Source organism: Spermophilus citellus (assembly GCF_964194105.1).
Source record: "Spermophilus citellus genome assembly, chromosome: 8".
Classification (NCBI taxonomy): domain Eukaryota; kingdom Metazoa; phylum Chordata; class Mammalia; order Rodentia; family Sciuridae; genus Spermophilus; species Spermophilus citellus.
The window spans coordinates 127,470,112-127,497,780 of NC_138189.1; positions in this window are offsets into that span (position 1 = coordinate 127,470,112).

Here is a 27,669-nt window from a genome sequence, read left to right on the forward strand (position 1 = left end):
TGTTTCCCCCAAATAAAAGGCTGATCCCCGGCGTGTTCGCTCTCTCTCTCTCCTGCTAGCCCAGAGTAATCCTCGCTGCCCTGCTGAGCGGCTGGAGGCAGGGAAACAGGGAGACCGAGCCGTCTCGGACCTAGCATTAAAATAAGGTACTGTCTGTGTGTTTTATTTTGATCTCTTCTAACTAACTGAATGCCAGAACCTCATTAATGAAACCACTGCGCAGGCCGCGTGGTAGAATTGGCGCCCAACGTGGGGCATTCTGAATTAGTTAGATTGAGTGGGAGCGCGCGCTAAAAAGATTAAGGGAAAGAAATAAAGAGAAAGGAAGATAAGGAAATAGAAATAAAGAAATAAAGAGGAAATAAGGAAGATAAAGAAATAAGAGAAAGGAAGAAGTGACATTTGGGTCACAAAAGTAATAAAGAGAATAAAGAAAATAAGAAATAAGAGAAAGGAAGAAGTGACATTTGAGTCACAAAAGTACCAGGAACTATTGAAGGAAAGAGACGTTAATTTACTTAAAATGGGAAATTCTACTTCTTCGGATAAGGAAATGTATCTAACTATTTTAGACAGTATAATTAATCAGAAAGGAAAACAGATAAAGAAAACTCAGTTATTGCAATTCTTAAAGATTGTAGGTGAATATTGTCCTTGGTTTTGTGACCAAGAGTCTCCAAATTTACTTACTTGGGAGAAATTAGGAAGAAAGTTACAGAGAGTTTGTCTTTCTACTGAAATACCTGGAGGCATAGAGAATATACAGAAAACTTGGACGGCCCTAGAAATTTGTCTCTTTGAATACATGGACCAGAGTCCGTGGCCACCAGAAGAGCTTCTGAGAGGTATTCAAAGAGCCATTAGGTCTATTCAAATGGAAAATCAGCCTGAGGCTAAGTTAATTTCCTTTCCTTTGAGCCGTTTTAAAACAAAAGCGCTAGGAGCTAAAACAAAGGTTAGAAATGTGCAAGCTAGCCCGCAGACAGATTATACAGAACAGCATGATAAAGAAGAAGCATCTCTAATCTTGGAGAGCCCTCCAAAAGTGGTAACCAATCTTCCTGGAGAGGAAAATACAAAGGAAACTCCTAGCGGGGCTCAGGTTTCTTCTCAGCCACGTGAGTTAGAAACCCAAATTCCAAATGGCGATAGTACAGAGTCTGATAGCAGCTCGCAGTCTGAGGAAGAAGAATTAGACATAGAAACTCAGGACTTAGAGAGAAATTTTAATAGATTGCATTTAGCACCACCTGCCCAAGCCTTTAAAATTCAGCCGATACCTGCTAGAAGAACCAGATTTAACAGGTGTGCTGAATTAAAGATGACTTTTCTTACCCCAGTTCAGCAAGGTATTAAGAAGGCTCAAGAAATGGGGGAGGATACTACTGGTTTTCACCTCTTTCCAGTTTTTGAGCAAACTGATGAGCAAAATCAGAGAGTTAGAATTCATGCTGTAATTCCATTTAAAACTATCAAGGAATTAAAAAATGCATGTGAAACGTACGGCCCAAATTCGCCTTTTGTTCAGAGTCTGATAGAAAATATCTGCTCACAACCCCTTCCTCCTAGTGACTGGGTTTTTTTAGCCAGATCCTGTTTGAGCGGGGGAGATTACTTACTTTGGAAAACTTACTGGACTGATTTTTGTAATGAACAGGCAGAAAGAAACAGAAGACAGGGCATAGAAACGCCAGTAACGATGTTTTTAGGGACTGAAGATTTTGCTGATTTAGAAAGACAGTTAAATTATGATTTTGTAGTGTACAATCAAATAACTGATTGTACAAAACGTGCCTGGAGGCAAATTGTCCCCAAGGACCAGTCCAATTTAGTTCTTACCAAAATCAGACAAGGTGCCAGTGAGACTTATTCAGATTTCGTAGCCCGACTATATCAGGCTGCGAACAGGTCCATCGGAGACCCAGGAGCTAGCGAATTTATTGTTAGACAATTGGCTTTTGAGAACGCAAACAAAATTTGCCAAGATGTTCTCCGCCCCCATCGTAAGAAAGGAACAATTTCTGAGTATATTCGCTTGTGTTCTGACTTAGATTCCACTCAGTTGCAAACGGTAGCCTTAGCAACAGTATTAAAGGAAACTTTGGGGCCACAAAATTCAGTTCAGAAGTCCCGCAGCAAGTGTTACGTTTGCGGAAAACCCGGTCATTTCGCCTACGAATGTCGCCAACGCAAATTTAGGTTTAGGGCTCCATCTACTGGCGATAATAGATATTGCAGGACTCGGCGCCACGTGGTTGATTCGGGTGGCGCGGATGAGCCCGCCTTCTCGCCACAAGTATTTCCTCCTAGCGAGGGGACAAAAAACTTCCGTTCGGCCCCTCCCCGGGCCCAGAAACAATATGGGGAGGCGTCGCACAGTGTGACGTCACTAGCGGCGCCGACCAGGACAGTCCGCGATTTTTACCGGAGCAGAGACATGGATCACAGACAGTTTTCTTAGGACCTTCAGAGACAGTTGAATTAGATCCTGAAACGGGACCAACACAAATCCCTACTGGGATTTTCGGGCCGCTTCCTGAAAATACTGTAGGTTTAATTTTGGGGCGTAATAATTTAAAGGGAGCTATTGAAGTAATACCTGGTGTGATAGATTCAGAATTTAAAGGGCAATTATATGTTACTGTAAGATCCAATTATGCCCTAAGACTCACCCCAAAGGATATTTTTGCTCAATTAATATTATTGCCTTGTGTCTCAGAAAGGCACCTGCCGGCAGATTCAGTTTCTAAACCGCCAGACAGAGTATATTGGTCCCAGTTAGTGCGACAAGAACGCCCTTTATTAAAACTTAAAATTAATAATAAAAATTTCCTAGGAATAATTGACACAGGGGCTGATAGTTCAATATTGTCCAGCCGATTTTGGCCCAGGACATGGCCTCTACATACAGCCTCAGCTAATCTAGAAGGAATAGAAAAAATTTCACAGCCTGCTCAAAGTGCCAACTATCTCCGTTGGGAAGATTCTGATGGAAACAGTGGAGTATTTAAGCCTTATGTGTTAGAGTCTTTACCAGCTAATCTATGGGGAAGAGATATACTAGCCAAAATGGGACTGCTACTAGTCACCCCAAATTCCATAAGGTCAGTTGAAGAAATTAATCAGAGGTATTTTCCTAAAGATGATAGGGAAACCTTTCAGGAAGAATATCTGTTTACAAGCCAGTCTACACGGCAAGGATTAGTAAATACTTCAGGACAAAATTTTTATTAGGGGCACTGAGTACTTCCCCGATCCTTAAAACAGCTGAAAAAATTACATGGCTCACAGAAGAGCCTATTTGGATTTCTCAGTGGCCCATCTCAGGGGAAAAGCTTAAAATAATTCATAGATTAGTTGAGGAACAACTTCAAGCTGGTCATATTGAACCAACACTTAGCCCTTGGAATACACCTATTTTTGTTATTAAGAAAAAGTCAGGAAATTGGAGATTATTACAGGATTTAAGGGCAATAAACCAGGCAATTCGGCCTATGGGATCATTACAGCCAGGACTTCCCTCCCCCACAGCCATTCCTTTAGATTATAGCTTGATGGTAATAAATTTAAAAGACTGTTTTTTCTCTATAAGGTTACATCCTGAAGATTGTGAAAAATTTGCTTTCACTGTCCCAGCAGTTAATTTTAAGGAACCTGTTAAAAGATACTGCTGGAAAGTCCTCCCTCAGGGAATGCGTAATAGCCCTACCCTGTGTCAAAAATATGTTGATCAGGCAATAGATCCCATTAGAAATAGCTTCCCTGATGCATACATTATTCATTTTATGGATGATATATTATTGGCCCATGCTAATTCAGAAGTACTTTCAGAAATTTTTACTCAGTTAGAGACCTCACTTACAACATTGGGTTTAAGTATAGCTCCTCAAAAAATTCAAAAGGTATCTCCTTTTCAATATCTAGGTCAGATAATTCAAGGGAGTACAATCCGTCCTCAAAATCTTCAGATAAGAGTTAAAGAGTTACGTACCCTTAATGATTTTCAAAAACTATTAGGAGATATTAACTGGCTAAGACCATCCTTAAAGTTAACTACTTCTGAGTTAAGTCCTTTATTTCAGATATTACAAGAAAATCCTTCTCCAACCTCTCCACGTCAACTAACTTTGGAGGCCAAAGCAGCCTTAAGGAAAGTGGAAATTACAATTAAAAATGCACAGCTTACTAGAATAGATCCTAAAGAAATACTGTATTTATTAATATTTCCAACTGAACATACCCCAACAGGAGCCATATGGCAAAAATTAGGAGTTATTAAATGGATTTACTTATCTCATTCCCCTCAAAAGACATTAACACTTTTTCATGATTCTACAGCTCAATTAGTGATTAAGGGTAAAACTAGGATTTTACAATTAATTAGATCTGAGCCTGATATCATAATTATTCCATTTTCTGTTCAACAGACTAATTGGCTTTTTCAAACTTCTAGTTCATGGCAGATAGCTTTTGCAGATTTCCCTGGCCAGATAGATAGCCATTATCCTCGTGATAAGATTGTACAATTTGCATCATTAACATCACTTATTTTTCCAAAGATTGTACTTTCCCATCCAATAGAGGGAGCTTTATCGGTGTTCACAGATGGTTCCAGCTCTGGTAAGGCAGGTTTCTTCAGCCGTGTTCACAAAGAGGTAATACAAACTTCTTATACTTCAGCTCAAAGGGCAGAACTTCAAGCCCTGATTTTGGCCTTAGATTATTTTTCAAATGAGCCTATTAATATCTATTCTGACAACTTATATGCAGTCAGAGTTACCAAAAATATTGAAACCTCAGTTATTGGGTTTACTTCATCACAGGAGTTATTTGAATTATTTCATAATTTACAAAAGACAGTGCTAATGAGGAAGTACCCATATTTTATTGGACATATCCGAGCACATTCTAGCCTCCCTGGACCTTTGGTTGCAGGTAATGACAATATTGATAAATTAGTAGCTTTTTGTCAACAGATGTCTTCATATGACTGTGCCCTAGCTTCCCATTCCTTGCATCATCAAAATGCTTCTAGCTTACGTAAAAAATTTAGTATTACCAGAGAACAGGCTCGTCAGATTGTAAGCCAATGCCCTAAGTGTGTTATTTACACTCCATCTCTGCCATCAGGGGTAAATCCCCGTGGTTTAAAACCAAATCAAATATGGCAAATGGATGTAACTCATATTCCTCAATTTGGTAAGCAATGTTATGTGCATGTCATAGTGGACACTTATTCTAGATTTATTTTTGCCACAGCACGTACTAAGGAAAATACTCAACATGTAATTTCTCATTGCTTAGCAGCTTTTTCTGTTTTAGGGTGTCCTATGCAGATTAAAACAGATAATGCTCCAGCTTATGTAAGCTCTGCTTTTCAACAATTTTGCCAAGAGTTTCAAATTAATCATAAAACAGGAATTCCTTATAACCCCCAAGGTCAAGCCATTGTAGAACGAGCTCATTTATCTATTAAACTTCAATTACAAAAATTAAAAAGGGGGAATAAGATAATGACTCCCCAAAATAGCCTTAATCATGCCTTATTTGTTTTAAATTTTTTAAACTGTGACACAGAAGGTCACACTGCTGCTGAGAGGCAAATGTCTCCCTCGGTGACAGGCCCATTAGGCAGAGTTCTGTGGAAAGATTTACAGACTGGTCAGTGGAAGGGCCCAGATCCGGTAATATCATGGGGCCGAGGGCATGCTTGTATTTTTCCAGAAGGTGCTTTTCGTCCTATCTGGGTGCCTGAACGTGCTATCAGACATGGAGGAGATAGAACCCAGACTCAAGCGACTGAGGATAGACACGGAGGAGCCACAACCCAGAAGGAGGAGATATCGGAAAAAGATGAAGAAAGACCAGATTGAACCAGCCGAGAAGCTGATTTCATGGAAAGATGTGAAGAAATTGACAACCCAGGCTTCCCAAATACTTCGACGCCTAGGAAAGAACAGGACACCAGTCTTGATGGTAGCGACAGTAATTGCCCTACTGGGCTGTCAGGTAAAAGGGAATCAAGTAGACACTTATTGGACTTATTTCCCAGATCCACCCCTGGTACACCCAGCTGTGTGGACTGGAGAATCTATTCCAGTATTTACTAATGACTCATTCATGATGGGAGGATTTACAGATACTCATATTACTCCCAGTCATGTGACTAGATTTAATTATTCTGGCTACAGTGCCCAATTACCTTTATGTTGGTCACATGATAAACATGCTGGCTGTCTGAAAGTATCATTTGAAGAAAAGACAGCGATTGGTAAACCTAGACTGACAAATAATTCTATTTATGGAGACTTAAAACCTAATACTAGATCAATAATTAAGATGGGACTTTCCCATAACAAGCCAGTCATTTCTGCAAAACCTCCACCGGTACCCCACTGTCCAAATAGTTCTACAATTGAAATTGGCACCTTTCCAAAATGGATGGATTGTGTAAATACCTTTCCTGTACAACATAAGGTGTCTAAAGCTAGTGGGTATATTTTAGATTGGTCTCCAAAAATTGATAAGAGACTATTACGAAGAAATTCTGCTATGACACCTACAGGATTTGTTAGTAATATTTTGACTTATAGTGAAGGAGGCATTCAAAGAGATATTTGGCGTTTAATTGCTGCCTCAGAATATTTACATTTTTCAGACAAACCTTTACCAAAATTTGTCGGCAAGAACTGTAAAGAGGGATCTTGCTATGGCCTAAGAGCCTGTGTCCAATCTCCTTATGTTTTAATTATTGGAAATGTAAAAGTTAGATGAATAGATGATAGATATTTTGTTACTTGTAATAAGTGCAACCTAACCAATTGTATTTCTAGGTATAATGGAGGAAAAGGAGTGCTGATACTTCATCAGCCCTCTTTTGTTTTATTACCTGCTAATATTTCAGAGCCATGGTATGCTGATGCTGGTTTACAAGTTTTACAGCAAATTCATGCCCAGCTAACAAGACCTAAACGTGCTATTGGAGTCATAATTGTTGGTGTCTTAGCACTGGTCTCATTTATTGCCTCAACCGTCTCTGCATCTCTGACATTGTCTCAGAATATTCAGCATGCAAAATTTCTTAATAATTTAGCTCAAAATACTTCCAAGGCTCTGCGTAATCAAGTAAATATTGATGAAAGGATTGAAACTAAATTAAACGCCTTAGAGGCGACTGTTATTAACATTGGTAATGAACTTTCAGCCTTAAAATTTAAGGAAAGGCTTAAATGCCATGCTAATTATAAGTATGTATGTGTTACAGCTGCCAAGTACAATGCTTCTCTCTGGGATTGGGAGAAGGTTAAAAACCATTTATTAGGTATTTGGCAAAATAGTAATAATAGCTTGGATATTCTGGAACTTCATCACCATATCCAAGACATTCAAAATAATAGAGCTGATTTTTCAGATCCTTCTTCTTTGGCTAACCAAATATTGAAGGAATTAAATGGATTCAACCCTAGAAATATTCTTAAACACTCCGCTTGGTACATTATTGGATTATTCTCTTTGCTGTTAATTCTCTTTTGTATTGTAACTATAGGATGGCGAGTCCTCCAATCAAGAATCCGGGGACTCCAGAGAGTGAACCGCCGCCTCATTGTTAAGAATAAAAAGGGGGAATATGTGGGGAGCCATTCTGACACGTGATTGGGTGACTCCCGTTAAGGGCCTGAGGCACTCTGGCTGTGTCGGAGTTATCCCGACCCTTTCCTGATGAGAGAGCCCATCCGTGTGGGGGTGTGCGTAACCACTGACCCTGGAGACCCAATCACTGACCCTGACCTTGGAGTACAGCCCCCCCTCAACCTTCATTGGATGGAATTCTCCCCTGAATCTCTTGTTTCCCCCAAATAAAAGGCTGATCCCCGGCGTGTTCGCTCTCTCTCTCTCCTGCTAGCCCAGAGTAATCCTCGCTGCCCTGCTGAGCGGCTGGAGGCAGGGAAACAGGGAGACCGAGCCGTCTCGGACCTAGCATTAAAATAAGGTACTGTCTGTGTGTTTTATTTTGATCTCTTCTAACTAACTGAATGCCAGAACCTCATTAATGAAACCACTGCGCAGGCCGCGTGGTAGACATGAGTCCTTGCTTGGTGTCACAAAGAGCAAACTGCCTTCTACTCAGAAAGAATGACCGTGCAAAGACATGAGACCATGAAGGAATAACTGCCAGTAGCTGAGTGGGACGATGGAGGTGACAGCATGTAGGTGGGGGCCAGCTCACAAAACTGTTTGGATTTTCTGATTACAAAACTTGGTGTTTGAGAAATAAAATTAAACCCTTTCTGTAGGTAAAACACCCTTAATGCAAAACAGGGTTCCTTGTGTGACTGTAGGAAACAGAAAATAATTCAAATAAGTGTTTTCTCTGCTTTTCCAAGGATGATCCTAGAACCCCTTTTAAAGCAAAGGAGAGAAGTAAATTCATGGCTTGCAATCTGCTGTAGGGCAGGGGACGTAACTCTCCTGCAATCCAGTGGAGACCAAGACTGATGGACTGGGAACTGCTGGATGTGTTGAAATACGTCATCGTATTGAATGTAATGAATTCTGTCGGTGCAGCTGGACAGCAAGTTTAGTTCTTTCCTGCTTCTTCAAACACACTTTCCTCGTCCTTGCATTGGAAGCTCTGGCAGATCCCCCAATAATATTTTCAGTCAATTTTAGGATTCTTTTCCTTTCTTTCTTCCCAGTACTGAGGATTGAACCCATGGGCAACTTACCACTCAGCTAAATTCCCAGTCTTTATTTATTTATTTATTTATTTATTGAGATAGGGTCTCACGAAACTGCTTAGGTTGGCCTCAAACTTGCAATCCTCCTGCCTCAGCCTCCTGAGTCACTGGGATTACAGGTGTGTGCCACCACACCCAGCTCAATTTTAGGTTTCTAAAAGTCTTCTGAGCTCCTTCCTCCCATACCCTACCTCTTTTAGTCTTCATAATTCCTCTAGAAAAAGATCTTTGCATCAGCAGTTATATCTTTTAGAATAGTATTATTAGAATTTAGTAGTAAACCAACACTGTAAGCTTCAGATTTAGTTCTGAGTCCAAAACAATCTGTGTTGTCTTGGAAAGTTGCTGTGGGTTAAATAAGTATAGGGTATAGATTCCATCTTCAAGTCTAAACAGGAATTTTTACTCTAGGGAAAAGTGGGAAGAGCTCAAAAGTAGTTAATAAAAAAGGTCATTTGTTTTTCTTTTTACCCAGAAAAGAAAATTCCTTCTGTGGCTACCAGTTTCTGAGAAATTATCTTTCAAAAGAGATTTCATTATTCATCAGAGTGTTGTGACCTATTGATAAAAACAATTTTGTTCACTTTCTTATCTTGAAGAAATCGGCCTCAGCTTTCTGCAATACTCAAAGTGTGTGCTTGCAAAAGAATTTCTGTAGCAGAGCATTAGAGACCATAATTTTTCTGCAAGAAATTTAAACTTACATCTTTCTTTTACTTCCTTGAGAATACTGTTGAATAAAACATTAGTCCAGACGGCAAATGACAGAAATTACAATGATGTTGAATGTAAATTGTAGGAATTTCCATGTTTACAAATCATCTGAAGCTGGATTCAACAAAATATCTTTGTATTATAAAATGTGGAAAAAAAAGTAGAGTGTTGTGAAGGAGGCACATGCCGTATTGATTAATCTTTTCTTTCCAGACTTTGAGAAAATGTCTTTTTTTTTTTTTTTTTTTGTACTAGGGATTGAATACAGGGCGCCTAACCACTGAGACACATCCCCAGCTTAATTTTTTTTTTTTTTTTAAATTTAGAAACTGGGTCTCATTGAGTTGCTTAGTGCCTTGCTAAATTGCTGAGGCTGGCTTTGAACTCACAATCCTCCTGCCTCAGCCTCCCAAGCAGCTGGGATTATAGGCATGCTCCACTGCACCCAGCTTAGCATTTTAAATGCTTTATTTTTTTCTTTTTCTTTTTTTTTTTTTACAATAAAAAGCACAAACCGTAAAAGAAAAAAATGATAAAAATGCTTATTAAAAGGTATTATCAAGAAAATGAAAAGGCAGTTCACAGACTAGGAGAACATATTAGCCACATCTGGAGGTCATGCTCTTCACTAAGAAAAGCAACTCAAAACATTGGGCAAAATTTTTGAACAGACACTTCACAAAAGAAAATATATGAACTGGGTGAGGTGATGCATGCCTACAATCCCAGCAACTTGGCTGAGGCAGAAGGATCTCAAGTTCAAGGACGTTCTGGGCAACTTAGCAAGACCTTGTCTCAAAATAAAAAGGACAAGGGGTATAGGTCAGTGGAGGAGCACTTGCCTAGCATGTGTGAACCCCTGGGTTTAATACCCAGTAGTGGAAAAAATAGGCTAAGTGCTCATGGTAAGATGTTCATATGTCATGATAAAATGCAAATTAAAACTACAATGAGATACTGCTACACAATAATTAGAATGGCTGAAATATTAAAAACCTGACATTACCAAATGTTGTCAAGGATGTCAACCACCTGGAATTGGTATATAAAATGGTATATCCACTAAGGAACAATAGTTTGACAATTTTTGTAAAGGTAAACATGCATCTGGGCATGAAACCTAGCAATTTTGCTTCTAATTATGAGACATGGGGAAAAAATGTCTAGAATGTTCTAAGCCATGTTAATGATAGCCAAGATGTGAAAACAACTCAACAGGTGAATGCAGAATAACTATGGTATATCCATTTAATATAGCACAACTCAGCAATAAAAACAAACTGTTGATACACTCAACAACATAAGAGACATTTCAAAAACAGTACACTGGGTGAAGGAAGTTAGGCAAAAGAAAGTATATACTTTATCTTTCTATTTATAGAAAATGCAAACTGGCTACGGGTGTAGCTCAGTGTATAGCACTTGCCTATCACGTGCAAACTCCATTTTCCATCCCAAGCAGCACAAAAAAAATAAAAATAAGTAAATAAATAAAAGGTGCTAGGCACAGAGCATATACCTGCAGTCCCAGCTCCTAAGGAGGCTGAAGAAAGAGAATCACTTGAGGCTAGGAGTTCAAAGCCAGCCTGGGAAACATAGTGAGCCTCCATCACCAAACAAACAAACAAACAAACAAACAAAAAAACAAAACTATTGTACGGCAGCAAAAGGTACAGGACAGTGACAGTAGTTACATAGGGAACAGAGAGTCAAGGGCGGTGTGAGGTGATGGGAATATTGTGTGTGGTACATATTTGTCAAAACTGTTTACTGAAATACATATGTAGTTCATTTATGTTAGTTCCGCCTCAATAAAGGTGTCATTAGTGTCTTGATTGCATCCCGGGGAATAATAACAATTCCAACATCTTCTCTGATTTACAGCTTCTCTCCCCACAATTCCCTTATACTTGTAAGAGGGGAAGGGAAAGCCTGGCTTTTTCTTTTTTTTTCCTCTGGAGATGACCCAAGGAGGGGGAATATGGAAGAAAGGTCATGGTCTTTGGGTACAGATATTATAATAAGAGTGTGTGTCCACTCAGGATTTGGTGGATATGTCTGCAACTAGCCCTTGGTTTCTGCGAAGCTTCTGTGGGGCCTTGGAGATGCTCTCCTGGGAACTCTCTTTGAAATACTGTGAGGAGGCCTCCGTTTCTCTGGCTGACATTGAACCCTAGTGTCCAGGCTACGTCACAGAGGCTCTACCTTTGTCAACCCCATCTCCATGCAGCCCCCTTGGGTGAGGTCCTTGAAATGGCTCTCCCCTGGACCCCAAGAGGTCGGCTTGGCCACTGGATGACTAACTGCATTCCTGCCCCACGAGAACAGGGTCCTCAACATAGCCTTCTCCTGCCTCTCTCCCTGCTCTCCTCCCAGTCGTACACTCTGCCAACCTGCAGGATGAGCATCAAGCTCTCTCAGTGGTCCTCTTGATTTCTCCCTTGTCATTTGGTGAGGAGGAAGCAGCCTTCACTCTGCCATGGCCATGGGGGGACAGAGACGCTCATGCATTGACGTCCTTTCCAAAGAGCCAAAGAAACCTTCCAGGTGAGTGCTAGGCTTAGGGTCACAGAAGAGCTGCTAGCAACCCCCCAATCTGTTCTTCAAGGAGGACTTATCTTGCTTTGCAATATGAGGGTACATGGCATCTACTCCTTTGTTTCACCACCTTGGGACCTCAGTTTACATTGATACAGAAAGTATTGTGTTAGCCTACTTTCTGTTACTGTGACAAAATATCCAAGATAATTGTCTTACAAGGAAAGGTTTATTTTGGCCCATGTTTTGAGAATTTCAGCTCATGGTCAGTTGGTCCCATTGCTTTTGGATCTATGGCAAGCAGGACATCATGGTGAGGAATGAATTGGTGGAGCAAAGCTGCTCACTTCCTGCCCTGGAAGTGAAAAGAGAGAGGAGGGTCCAGGGTCCCAATATCCCTTCTAGGGCACACCCCCAATGACCTAACTTCCTCCCACTAGGCCACGCCTCCTAAAGGTACCACCATCTCCCAACAGCATCACACTGGGGAATAAGCATTTAACTTATGGGCCTCTAGGGGATAAGAGTTTAATATTCAAAATATAGCAGCTTGGGCTGGGGCTGTAGGTCAGTGGCAGAGTGCCCTCCTTGCACCTGTGAGGCACTGGGTTCAATCCTCGGCACCACATAAAAAATAAAATAAACACATGCTGTCTATTTACAACTATTAAAAAAATATAGCAGCTAATGAATGGCACATATATGATTTGTGACTGTAAATATTGTTAATAAATTTCTGACACTTTCTTGAAAATATTGTCCAACACTCTGAAATTTTAAATTATATGACATGGTGACAGGGCGTTAGAGTTTTGTTCATGTAGAATTTTCTCTTCATAAACAGCATGCTTTATGAGCATGATATATATATATATATATATATTTAATATTCAATGTTTTTTATAGTACAAAGAAAAACCAGCCTTTACTATTTTGTGAAGGGGATTGCTTTTTCTAGAAAGTACCAATACATGGAAAATCATTATTCTTTTGCCAACTCTGTCCATTTGTGCTCTTTCGGTCAGCTTCTCCATGCAGGCAAAGCTTATTTTTTTAAAAAATATTTTTGATTATTTTCCTTTTGGTCATTTCTTCGGGTCTGAAACAGCAGGCTCTTTGGATATAAAGAGATAAGCAGCAGATCAGGGTGTGGCTAGAAGGTAGTCAAAGGATGCAGAATAATGGCCCAGGCTTGGGAAAGAGGTGCTGCTCCTTTCAGGGACTTGGCAATAGGGACAGTACCTGGAAAGCCGTCCCCAGGTGCGCTGGCTGGCATCTGAGGCCCCACGTAACTCTAGGAGAAGGTTCTGTTCCAGGCTGTCCCTGGAGCCCCAAGAAGAATTCCTTCCTTAGTGACAAAGCCTGAAAATGAGGTCCTTCCAGCTCCTTTTACAAGTTTTACGAGGATGAAATGGTTCTGAGCTTTAAGGGTTCCCTGAGGTTTAAGCACCCTTTCCCAAAAGTCTCAGAAAACCCCCTGTATTTCTTCTGATTTCTTTTAAAGCATGACATTCTAAAGCCATTCATCCTCCACCTTTGCTCTCTAGTTACTGAATCACAGAATGTTAGGGCCAAATGTAACCTAAGAAATGATTATGTCCCAGATAAGTAAACTGATACCCGAGGAGGTGAAGGGACCCAGTTCCCACCACACAGCCACACCTCGGAGACTCCCTCAGGCTGCGGTTAGGCTGCTCCATCAGGCACTGCTGATATCTTGTGGGGCCTGTCCTGTGAAATGGATGATGCTAACGCTTGCCTGGCTTCTGCCCACTAGATCCCAGGGCACCTCCCTCTCCCCTGCTCCTGCAATTGTGACAACCCAAAATATCTCCAGATCTTGCCAAATGTCCTGGGCTACTAGGGCGAGGCGGGTCACTGCTGGTTTAGAACTACCAGGCTAGAATTTCCTCAGACTCCATCCACAAGAACTGATAGGTTTAATAACAATAGCTGTCTCAGCTGGGCTCGGTGATACATGCCTGTAATCCCAACGGCTCAGGAGGCTGAGGCAGGAGGATCACAAATTCAAAGCCAGCCTCGGCAAAAGTGAGACACTACGCAACTCCATGAGACTCTGTCTCTAAATAAAATACAAAATAGGGCTGGGGATCTGGCTCAGTGGTCAAGTGCCCCTGAGTTCAATCCCCAGTACCCACCCACCCCCAAATAGACACCAATAACTGTCTCCACAAGTGTGTCTTACTTAGTTCACTGACCCCAATCATCTGCTGATTGAACTCAGTCTTTCTTATCAAACTCTCCCTGGGAGAAGTAAGCCCTGGACATGGTTAACTGGCCCTCAAAAAAATCACAAAATTGGCTTCTGGTTCGGCAATTCTCCTGATAGAATTTTCTGTGTGTATGCCTTATCCTGCCAAATCCTTTCTGAGTGGCCAGAGAGTGGAGGCATATCCTCCTTGATTGACATAATTCATCCCAGGATCATCATTACTGCTAGGGATGGAGCAGAAGCTCAGTCAATGCTGTTGGTTAAACAACTCCTCAGTAAGGCCTGGCTCTATCCTTTGTTTTTCTTTTTTGTGGTGCTGGGGATTGAATCCAGCTCTTGCATGTGCTAGGCAAGTGTTCTGCCATGGAGCTACACCCCCAGCCCCGGCCTGATTCTTTAAACACAGGAAGGCAGAGGTGCACAGAACACAGGTGTAAACATTGGAGCAAACTCAGAAGGAAGATATCCCAGAAGTGGCACAGTGGCAGTCCCCTCTAGGACTGAAGAGTCACTTGGTAGGGCTGGGGATGTGGCTCACGCGGTAGCGCATTCACCTGGCATGCACGGGGCGCTGGGTTCAATCCTCAACACCACATACAGACAAAGATGTTGTGTCCGCCGAAAACTAAAAAATAAATATTAAAATATTCTCTCTCTCTCTCTCTCTTTAAAAAAAAAAAGTCACTTGGTCATGTGGAGACATGCAGTGCACTGAGGACAATCAAACCCAAACCCTGGAGTAAAAAGACCAATGCAGTGAGAACAACAGGGTCTCTGAGGTTTCCAGATGTCCATAGGAAGTGGACGGCTGCTTGGTGGGGATACTGTCACTTGAGGCAATAATTACATTGGGTGCTGTCTTGGTCAACTTTTCATCTTTGTGACCAAAATACTGGGCAAGGACAGCTCTGCAGAGGAGAAGTTTAATTTGGCTCATTGTTTCAGAAGCTTGGTCCATGGTGGGCAGATGGGACCTGAGGTGGGGCAGAACACAGTGCTGGAAAGACCTGAGGGAGGAACGGTGCTCCCCTCCTGGAGGCCCGGCAGCAGACAGAGAGGGGAGGGGGCCTGAGGCAAGATGAACCAGTCCAGGACATGCCCCCAGTGGCCCACCTCCTCCAGTCACACCCCACCTGCCCACAGTAACCCCTGAGTCCATTCAAAATAGGGTGGACGGATGAGGGGACAGCGCCCCAACCCAGTCATTTCACCTGTGAACATTCCTCCTTCATGCAGGAGCTTTGGGGAGACATCCCACATCCAGACCATTCAGAGAGGCTCTGTTGGCCCAGATGGGTTATTTTGTGGAAAGAACAGATTCTGCTCTGGAAATCTATAGCCAAAATGAAATGATACATTCATTCATTCATACACCCATTCATTTTGTTAGTCACTCAATAAATAATACATAATCAATAAATGACACATAATAAATACATAGGAAGACTGCATCAAAAATGGATTCCAAGGGCGGGGATTGTAGCTCAGTGGTGGAGCGCTCGCCTCACGTGTGGAAGGCACTGGATTCGATCCTCAGCACCACATAAAAATAAAATAAAGGTATTGTGTCCATCTACAACTAAAATAAATAAATAAAATAAACAGGATACCAAGGGGCTGGGGTTGTGGCTCAGCCATAGAGTGCCACCTCGAACGTGTGAGGCCCTGGGTTCCATCCTCAGCACCACATAAAAATAAATAAATAAAATAAAGGCATTGGGTCCAACTACAAGTAAAAAAGTAGCGCGCTCGTCTGGTATGCGTGCGGCCCGGGTTCGATCCTGAGCACCACATACCAACAAAGATGTTGTGTCCGCCGAAAACTAAAACATAAATATTAAAAAATTCTCTCTCTCTCTCTCTCTCTCTCTCTCTCTCTCTCTCTCTCTCTCTCCCTCTCTAAAAAAAAGAAAAAAGAATTAAGTTATGAATGCTTATATCTTAAAAAAAATAGATACCCTGAGCTAACATCATGAATGCCTTCTAGAGCTGGACACAGTGCCGCCTGTGATCCCGGTGGCTCAGGAGGCTAAGGCAGGAGGACCCTGAGTTCAAAGCCAGCTTCAACAACTTAGCGAGGCCCTAACCAACTTAATGAGACTCTGTCTCAAGATAAAAAATAAAAAGGCTGGGGATGTGGCTCAGTGGTTAAGCTCCCCTGAATTCAATCTCTGGTACAATAAATAAATTATTAAAAAAAAAAAAAACCTGTCTAGGAAACAACTTAGAAAATGGATTTTAAAATGGCATAGGACACAGTTTAACTCCAAAAAGAAGGAAAGGCATTCCCAGTTGGGAAAAATAACAGAGATGAATGCTTGGGATGGAAGTGCATCCCCAGGCATAAGAGATGGCAGCAGAGTGTATGCTTTCCTTCCAAGGAGATTTCTCATATTCCAGAGATGCCACTCTACTTCCTAAGGGCCAGCTGAAAAGACCAGTATGGACCATGATATCCTGATGACTTCTGAAGGGGGCTTTTTCTGACACACACAATGGAAATATCACCTGAAGGCTGATCACAGGTGATAACGCAGAAGTCATTCATTCATCATTTTGATCCCTGGGATCAAAAGCCCACCAGCTGGAAAAAAAAGACTCTCTTTACAGTGCTCAGAGGACTTCTTGTCCTTGAACTACTTCTTACCCACCTTGTGTGGACTGAATGTTTGTGTCCCCCTCCCCCAAATCCATATATTAAAGCCTTAATCCCCAGTGAGGCTGTATTTGGGGATTCTAAAGAGGTTATTAAGTTAAAAGAGGTCATAATGGTTGGATCTGATTCAATAGGACTCCTGTTCTTAGTGATATCACACAGCTTGTCCCCACCTCCTCTCTCTCCCCTTCTCCCCCAACCCCACTCCCCGGCCATGTGCATGATGCTTTGAGGAAAGAGCACACAGCTAGAAGGTGGCCATCCACAAGCCAGGCAGACAGCCCTCCCCAAGGATCAACCACACTAGCCCCCTGACCTCAGATTCCCACCCACCAGAACTGTGAGAAGACAAATGTCAGTTAAGTCATCTCGCCTGTGACTTTCTGTTATGGCAGCTCTTGGCAGACTCAGACACTGGTCTTTCCCATGGGCTAGTGTCCCTGCCCAAGGAGAAGGCCCGAAGGTCATAAAGTCCACACCTGCCCTTCTGGAAGCCCATTACCACGCAGCTTAGCCTTCCCCAACACATTCTTGAATAGAGTTATATGCTTTACCCCGACTCTCCCATTTATCCCTGGGAGGTAGAAATATTGTCATTTCACAGATGAGGAAGGCAAAAATCAGAAATAAAAAAACCCAAGAAACTTGCCCAATTTAAGGCTGGCTTACGTGGTGGAGCTGGAACTAGAACTCAGGTTTGCAAAGGTTCCTGTGATCCTCTGACCTAACATCTGGAATGAAGCTGTTTCAGTCACGTTTCCCATCACAGTGAACCAAAGACCCAAGAGAACACCTAGAGGAGGAAAGTTTACCGTGGCTCAGGGTTTCAGAGACTCAGTGCATGGTAGGTTGACCCCACAGCTCGGGCCTCAGGAGGCAGAACATCCTGGCAGAAGGATGTTGTGGAGGAGAGCAGCTTAGGACATGGCAACAAGAAAGAATGGAGAGGGCTCTGCTCCCCAGGGACAAGATAACCCCCAAAGGCGCTCCCCGAGTGGCCCACTTCTAGCCACACCCTTTGTGCCCAGTTAACCCATATCAGAGGATTACTGCACTGATTAGGTTAAGGCGCTCACAACCAGTCATTTCACCCTGAACTGTCTTGTGTTGTCTCACACATGCACTTTTGGGGGACACCTCATATCCAAACCATAACAGGATCCTAATTTCAGGGTCTTTTTCTTGTCCTTAATCACTGACCTTCGTTGGGTACCTGTTATGGTTTGGATATAAAGTGTCCCCCAAAAATTCATGTGTCAAAGGCTTGGTCCCCAATGCAGCAATGTCGGAGGTGGGGCTTTTGGAAAGTGGTTGAGTCGTGAGGGCTCTGATCCCACCAGTAGATTAATCCATGGAAAGCTGAAGGGATACTGGGAGGTGTGGAAGCCATAGGAGGTGGGCTTGAAGTGGGGAAGCAGACCTCCGGAGCCATGCCCCAGAAGGGTATTTCTTGTCCTTACTCCCTTTCCTCCACCCCCTCTGCTTCCTGGTTATCATGAGCCGAGCACTTTCCTCCACTCCATTCTTCTGCCATGATGTTCTTCCTCACCTCCGGCTCAGAGTCATGGAGCCAGGTCACCATGGACCGAACCTCTGAAACCATGAGCCCCAAATAAATTTTTTCTGGTTTACCTTGTTTTCTCAGGTTATTTACCACAGCAACAAACAACGAACTATCACAGTGCCCTTGACTCTTCCTCACTCGTAGGCAAAACTCCTGCCACCCCAGGTCCTCTCTTGGTGGGGCTTCCTACACATTGGTGCAAACTCAGATGCACTCATCTGGCCTCTTCAGTCCCAGCCCACCCTTGACCCGTCCCTGCAGAGTAATGCTTTGGGGTATTCTACTTATTTCTCGGGATCAGCTTTGGTCTGAACCTGATCCCACATCAGCCTTATCCCTTTCTCTGTAGCCTCCCCGGAAAGCAAGCCCCACCCACCTAGGGTTCAGCTCAGGTTTCTGCACCTCTGCTCAGAGCTGGGACCTCTGATACCTTCCACACGACTGGTCCAAACTTCATGGCTCCCTTAAAGCAGCCCTTCCCCACCCTCAGCAGGTGGCTTTTTCTTCCACTTCATGCCACATCTCCTCGAGGAACATTTATGACCCAGCTAGGGCATTGTGGCTTGTCCTGGCGAATCTGAGTGCGATTGTGGAATCACAACAGTAAGCCAGGAGCAAGAAGCAGGCCGGGTCTCATCGCCAGGATGGTCCAGACCATGAAGGCTGTGTGTTCAACACAGAGAGGTGGCTGCACACTGGCAGGGCAGGAAAGGCCCTGGAGGAAGAGGGTCATGCAGAGAGGCATCTCCTTCAAGGCAGACACAGAGGGCCATCCCTTGCCATCCACCGCCCATGTGCTCATTCATTAATTTGTCAAATCTTGAATGTAATGTTCCAGGCACTGTGCTAGGTGCTGAGGACACAACAGAGAACTCACTCCCTGGAGAAATCAGACAATGAACAAGTAAGACCAGAGCCTGGGACTCTGGCTCTGAATGAATCCCCATGGTGATGGGATGCAGGGTACCAGGGCAGACTAGTTCAAGTGGCACACATGGGAAAGGTATTTGAGGAGGAGGGGAAGAGCATCCTAGGCAGAAAGAAAGAAGAACCATTTCATTAGCTCCCAGAAAGATCTTTTGGCGACCCGGGATCAAAAAGGAAGCCAATGAGGCTAAAAGAATATAAATAACTTAAAAAAACAACAACTCTGCATTGATTTTACTTGAAATTCCCAGAAAATAGAAATATTTTTTTTAAAATAATTTAACTCAAGAATCAAATTGTTATGAAACACCTAATAGGTATAAGGAGAAATATACAAAATCATGAAAGCAACCATTTTTTATTTGTATTACCCTAAATACTGAAAATGAACTCTTGTTCCATAATGCCAAGTCTGAGTGGTTACCTTCTGTACAGCAGTATTTTGGTTTTTTATTGCCCCCCCCCCGCCCCCCCGGGCTGAGGATGGAACCCAGGGTCTCCCCTGTACCCAGCTCTCTTAATCCTGATGATTATGAAGTCCACACTGTTGATAAATGAGGAAATCGAGTCAAAACCAACATGTCACCCAGGTCACAGAGCTGAGGAGCAGGGAGGTGGGCTTAGGCCAGTGCTTAAGCCAGACCCTTAATCCAGGGTCCCTCAGCCACACACCACACACCTCTCATGGCTTCTTTTCTCTGACCGTCACATCAGGGAGCCTGGCTTGGGCCTCAGACTCTTCACTTGCCATTTCAAAGTTCCATAATCTTCAGGCACACCTACTACGGCAGACTCAGTGGTGACAGGCTGCAGCTTTGGGGGCGCCCCTCAGCACCTCCACCCTGATAATTCACATCTGTTTCTGATTCTGAACCAGAATCTCCCTCACCTCTTCCTGTCACTTATAATCCCTCTGAGGACCTCAGTTTCTTCACCTATAAAGGCTGCTTCGAGTCCTAGGCAAGTGGAGGCAGGTAGGGCTCTTCTTCAAAGATGCAGAAAGTATCCGAGGTGAGAATCTAACAAAGCTGTTAATTAGGATTCAGTCACACCATTTCCAGAACTCTGCTATTTCTAAAAGCAAAGGACCCCGTGTCCTCTGACTTCAGTGAGCGCTCTTCCCAGCACAGGGTCTTCTCCAGAGCCACCTGGTGGTGGTGGTGGTTGGGGTGGACCAGGAAAGGGACAGGGTGGGACCAGGCACCCAAGGACCCCAAGTACAGAGGACTACCTGCACACGTCCCCTCCTGCGTGATGTACGGGGGCTGCAGGACGAGTCCACACAGCCCTCTCGGTGTGCTGCATGGGTCTGACCCTGAACTCCATGCCTGTCCTTGGTGCATGATAGAAGGTCAAAAGCCAGAGCTGTCTACAGAGCAGGAGGTGGCAGTGTGCAGAGCCACGAGTCTCTCATGATCTAGAAAGTCTCTGGAGTGCATCTATCTGATCTGTCCCCTGGGGCCAGGAGGGCAAGTGAAGCTTCCTTCAAGCGGCCGTTGTGACCTGACCCACTAGCTGGCCAGCACACAGCTGCTATTCCTCAGTCACTGGAACCATTCTCCTGACCTGACACTGCAATCAGAGCCCGTAGGGCCTCCAGAGCTGTCGGCCTCCCCTGGCCTGCGTTCGAGAGGCTTCCTGGAGAGGGAGGTATGGGGCAGTGGTTAATGCTGAACGCCTGCCCTGAATCCCACCTGTCCTAATGGCCTAATGGCCTATGGAAGTCACCGGACCACTGTGCACCTGTTTCCTCATAAGGTGGACTTATAATGGTATCCACCTCAAAGAGTTTATGACGCTGAGCTGGGGTTGTGGCTCAGTGGTAGAGTGCTTGCCTAGCATGTGTGAGACACTGGGTTCGATTCTCAGCACCATAAATAAATAAATAAATAAAGGTCCATCCACATCTGGAAAAAAAAATTAAGAGAAAAAGAGTTAATTTGCACATTAAGACCAGTGTGTAGGTGTGTCTCTTGGAGGGGACAGGACCTTCTCCAGCAAGTTCATGCCTGGCATGAATAGGCACTTAATAAACACAGTCACTAGATGTACAGCAAAGCTCTGGTCAGCAGTGGACCACGTACATGACAGCATCAGCAACTTAGGCCCTAACAACATGACATGGAACTGAAAAATTCCTATCACCTAGTGACATGGCAGCCATCATAACATCACAAAGGAGTACTCTCTGTTGGTGTGGATGCTGGCGTCAACAAACCTGCTACACAGCCAGTCACATAGAGGCACAGCACATACAGTCATGCAGCTTGATAACAAACATGTCTGTATTTAGTAAACTATAACTTTACCATTATTTTACAGTGTACTTCTACCTATAAAAAAGAAGAGAGCTGGGTGTGGTGTTGCACACCGCAATCACAGTGATTCAAGAGGCTGAGGCAGGAGGATTGCAGGTTTGAGGCCAGCAACTTTTGTGAGAACCTCAGCAACTCAGAAAGACTCTGTCTCAAAATAAACAATAAAAAGGGCTGAGAATGTGGCTCAGTGATTATGAGCCCCTAGTTTTAATCCCCAGTACCAAAAACAAGCAAACAAAAAACACTACAAAAGTTTGCTGTAAGACAGGATACTGTATTACCCCAGCAACAGCCTCGTGCATCTTCTAAGTTTACTCCGTTTCTTGGTTGCATTGAGAAGCCGCTTGGAGTGATTGACCTAGACCATCTAGGTTTGTGCAAGTGCCCTATATGATGTTCCAACCAGGACAAATGGAGGTATTTCTCAGAATGTATCCCTAATGTAAGCCAAAAGTGACGGTATTTATGGGATGAATGAGTGAATGAATGGAGTGTTCTCTGAGGTGCTCAAAGGAGCTGGCAGAGGTACGGTTGGTTAGTATTTTTTCCAGGGGACTAATTTTTTATCTTCCTGGGTAGGATTGCAATACCAAAAATTTGCCTTTCAAAGGCTGTGCGTCCTGACAGCTAAGACAAAGCATCAGGGAGCCCTGGGCTCTGCTTCCTGCCATGTCCCAATTAGCTGTGTGACCTGAGGCTGTCTAGAAACTCCAGTCTCCTGACGAGAATAACAACAATCCTCATCCTAGGGGTAAGGTAGAACTAACGAGATGGCTGTGAAATGTGCCACATGCTTCACAAAAGAAAGCCACCCGTTACTCTAAAGCAAAATGATTAAAAATGTACCCCCACATGGCTGGAGTTAAGGGGGCTGTTAATTCATGGAAGTCAAATCATTCTGCTTGTTTAGTGAGCATCACAGGAGGCAAAATCACCGTGTTATCTCTTAACTCTCTGAAGACGAAGAAAATCCATTTGATTCACTGCAGGTTTCAACTGGAAAATGAAAGTATCCGTCTTCATCTCCTCACCAGCTTAAATCAAACTATGGAGTGACCTGAGAATTCGACCTGCTTTAGAAGAAAACTCAGAGGCTGTGATGATCGCCCAGTTCAGCCCATGGTTTCAGCAAAACAACAATCTCACACACAAAGATTGTCCTCTTAATAGGCATCCTCGCCCAGGCACAGCTGGGATTCTGTAGTGAGGTCCCTGCTCTGGGTGCCACCGGAGGGCTGGGATGGCCTGAGGCCCACACTCACAGAAACTGCAGCCTAGCCACACAGTTGATTTTCTAAATATTCCTTTTAAAAAATAAATGCTCTCGGGTGTCAATTCCCCTTCCCCCCAAAGACTGCAGCTTCTGTGTGCTTCTAAATTCAGGATATGAAAAAAGTCTCATGATTATGCTTAAATAGTAACTTAAAACCTATTTGCTAGAAAGACTCATGAGCAGAGATCAGAAGCACTATTACAGAATGAACCTAAGTACACTGTTACAGAATGAAACTAATGGCCCATGAAAGTCACCAAACCACTGTGCACCTGTAAGGTGGACTTATAATGGTATCCACCTCAAAGAGTTTATGACGCTGGGCTGGGGTTGTGGCTCAGGGATGGAGCGCTTGCCTAGCATGTGTGAGACACTGGGTTCGATTCTGTGGGCTCCATGACCCCAAAGACATCTTTTTTATTTTTTTCTCCCAAAGATGTCTTGATGCTGTGTTGTCCAAGCCAGACACCATGGGAGAGTAGTGAACAGCTGACGCTAGAGGGCAAAACAGTTGGAGAAATAAGTCCGGGACACTCTGAATTAAGCAGACTTTTTAATTGTGGGGCTTCTCAAAGCCTTTAATGTATTAATATGTACTGTGAATCCCCAAGAGAAGTTTATGGTAATCATGATTCTAAAAATTTCTTCGACCAGGAATCTCTTTTTATTACCCTAAAAATGATACCCTTTGAGACAAGCATAATCTTGTTTTTTATTTTCCAGCGCCCAGGAATCGAACCCAGGGTCTCAAGCATGCTAGGCACGCGCTCCACCACTGAGCTCCATCCCCAGCCCTCAGAGAACACCTTTTTTTTCCCCCAAGTGCTGGGGATGAAATCCAAGGCCTCAAGCATACTAGGTAAGCACTCTACCTCTGAGCTACATCACCACCCCCACTTTTGTTTTTAACAAAAAAATGTTTTATTAAAAACAGAAAACTCCAAATTCAAAAGCTATCATATTTTTGTATAGACAGCCTATTACCTTTTTAAAAATAAAATGCTTTGACACATATTTGTACATATTTTCAAGGTCACATGAAGCTCTGATTCATGTATACATTGGGTAGTGATCAATAGAGGCTAATGAGCATATCCATCAGTGTCAACTGTTACCATTCCTTTCTGATCTGAATGTGCTCCGTACTCTTTAATAAAAATTCAAGAACCTGCCTTTCTCCTGCTGTCAAGCTCAGTTTTGGGATCCCATACAGTTTCCTCATGTGCTTTCCTAGATCAGCCATGCAACCCCCCCCCATCCCCCTCTTCCCAGCCCAGCTCCCAGGCACCCGAAGGCCACTGTGAGCATAGCATTAGACCTTCTCCCCATGCCACAGTCAAGATGGGAGAACACCCTGCTGAGTGGGTCATTTCCAGTCATTGCCTGATGAAATCAACCCACTGGAAAAAAAACGGAGCCAGCTATTGACAAAGAGCTGGGAACTTGGATCATTTGAGCCTCCTCCTGAACACAAGTGGCTATTAAATAGTTGTTTGAGTTTTGTTCAGATACAGTGGCAATCAATATTTTGCCATGTGTTTGATAAAGGTGACTTAGGACATACAATGTATTTGTGCCCTGGAGAGCTTATTTTCCTCTTATCTGTCCATGGCAAGAGCAAGGCTTGCTGAGAGCTTATTTACTCACGCACTACAGAGCTGTTTGTGGCTTTGTTGAGCTTATGTTAATTGCTTGCATTTTATGATATAAAGATACTTTTAAAAAAATTAATGAGATTATAAGGAATAAGTGAGAACATTGCTAAAGAAAAAATAAAAACAAAGAGGCCAGGCACAGTCGCACACACTATAATCCCTACATCTCGGGAGGCTGAGGTAGGAGGATGACAAGTTCAAATCCAGCTTCAGCAACTTAGTGAGGCGCCAAGCAACTCAGCGAGATCCTGTCTCTAAATAAAATATTTTTTAAAAGGGCTGGGGATGTGGCTCAGTGGATAAGTAACCCTGAGTCCAATTCCCCATACCAAAACAAACCAAAACCATGCTGCTCTCAGTAAACAGTAAGAAATCAGGGTATTGTGGGCTGGCTGCCACCTGCCTGGTCTCTGGCGCACCCTCAGGGGCCCCACAGATGGATAGTGAGCTCCACACCTAACCCCACCCGCCCTAGGAACCTTTTCCATCCCTTTCCTCTGTTCATGTTGAGACGTAGGACTGACTCCAGGGTGTCACTGTCACCTGAGGAGTTTAAAAGAGGGAACAGGAAAGTCAAAGTTTCCTGGCAACCGAAATGGATTGACTGCACCTCAGGAAGGCCACCCTGGGTGCATAATGGCTGCATCTTCAAACTGCGGTGCCACTGATTGTCAGCGGAAGGGCCAAGAGAAAGGGAGAGGCTGGGTGAGGGCTGCTCCGGAGGACAGCGCTGTCATTCAGAAGCAGCTGCTGGACGCCCTCACTGCTGGCCTGAGCTCTGGTCAGGCCCCTGGGTACCCTTAGGGCCTCTCTGAGATTGAGGAGCAGATGCTTCAGGGGAGGAGCAGATTCCCAGCTGAGCGTGTTCAGGCCTGAAGGTCAAGAGGTGTGTGGAACTCTGCCTTTCACACCCCCGCAGTAGTCTTTGCTCAGCCCTTCAGCCTGCTCCGTAGTGCACATATCAGGAGGGAGGTGAGACGTGCTAAACCCAGACCCAAGGGTCACTCTGAGCTCCAGCCTCATCCCCACCCGTTCCACTGGTAAGGAACTTCTTAAACATCTGGTTGACATCTGGGGCCTTGCCAGGCATGGTGGTGGTGCTCGCCTGAAATCCAGTGGCTCATGAGGCTGAGGCAGGAGGATCCCAAGTGCAAAGTGAGCCTCAACAACCAGGTAAGGCCCTAAGCAACTTAGTGAAACCCTGTCACAAAACAAAACAAAAAGGGCTGGGGATGTGGCTCAGCGGTGAAGCAGCCCTGGGTTCAATCCCTGGTTTAAAAACAAAATTGGGTCTACAATATGACAAAAACCATTTTGTACTGTGTCCAGGTTAACACCCATTCTTCTCTGGAGCCTGTGGGGATAACAAGTCCCACAGGTCCTGGGACCTCCCTGCATGGGGTCACTGTGCTCAGCTCCCGAACTCTGACTTGCCAAACTCCCCTCCAGCCTGGCCAGGTGTCCCTGTCCCTCCTTTCCAGATCTTCATTACTGAGATCTCAAGATGTCACCTCCTCAGTCCTCACACTGTCCCATCTAAAGAACACTGCCTCTCTCACCTCCCACCCTGTTTTGTGGCCACACATCACTCTCCGGCAGGCTGGGCACTGGGACACCATTGTGTCTCCTCCATTGGACACAGGTGAGCACACAGTGAGCAATTCACTCGGTACACATCTGTGCTGAATGAGCAATGATAGTCTAAACCAGGATCCTCAAGTCTCCTGAAAATCAGGCACCATCAGGAAATCTTTGTCATCATCAGAGTTTGAAATCGCTTCAATGAGCCAGGCAGCAAACAGTGGTGCTGACCTTTAATCTCAGCTCCTAGGGAGGCTGAGGGAGGAGGATGGCAAGTTTGATGTTAAGTCTCTGTCTCAAAATAAAATAAAATAAAAAGAACATAATAGAATAAAATAAGGAGCCGAGGAGGTATCTCAGAGGCAAAAACTTCCGAGTTCAATCCCCAGTACCTCCACCACACACACACACACACACACACACACACGTGCAGACACATATGCACACACACACACAAACACTGTAATGCACAAATGCTCTGGTTTCTTTAAAAAAAATAGTCATTAAAAAAGAGAAAGTGAAACTATGAGAGAAAACATTACTAGAGACTTAACAACCAAATGCAATGTGCACATGATTTCTATTCTGATTGCACAAACTAACTGTAAAAGGATGCTTTGACTTTATGGATTTGACTATGGGCTGGATATTAGAAGATGCTTGTAAACTTAGTGTGGCTAGGTATAATAATTGCACAGAGGGGCTTCCCCTGTTGTTTGCTCACGTTCTTTATTTTGAGACAGGGCCTTGCTAAGTTGCTCAGGCTGGCCTTGAACTCCTGGGCTCAAGTGATCCTCCTGTCCCAGTCTCCCAAGTAGCTGGGGCTACAGGCGTGTGTCACTGTGCCTGGTCTTTACCTGTTGGTTTTCCATACTGAAGTACTCATGGGCAAATGAACATCTTTGGGACTTACTTTAAAATATATCAGCAAAACAAAACAAACAAGACCACAGCATAGCAAAAAAGCAGCAGGGGTAGGGTTGGGAAAACGTGGATGATTATTGACCCAGCGTTTGGGCTCATGAGGGTTATTATACTGTTCTTTCTACTTTTGCATAATTTTGGAATTTACCCAAAGAAAAATAGTTTAGGAGACACTGAAGCCATATCCCTAACCCTTGAACCAAGATGTGCCATTCTTTTTTCCTATTAACCAATCTGATCTGTGTTTATTCAAATTCTTCTGTTCTAAAAGCTTTGTGGTAGGAACTGTGAGTGGTACAGGGCTATAGGAGACATGATCAGATGTCAAATATGTATAGGATAAATATTGATGGTGGTTTATTTTTTGGCCACTTGGGCAAGGAAAACCCTGATGCTTCCCCGACTGAGTACAGTGGTTGATAAACTCCTAGATCTGCCATTCCACAGCTGGTTGCCGGTCCCCACCTTATTCACCAGGCAATCTCAAGTAAGCCACTTAGGTTTTCTAGGCCTGTGTTTCCTCATGTAGAAAAAGCAGCTAGTGGTGA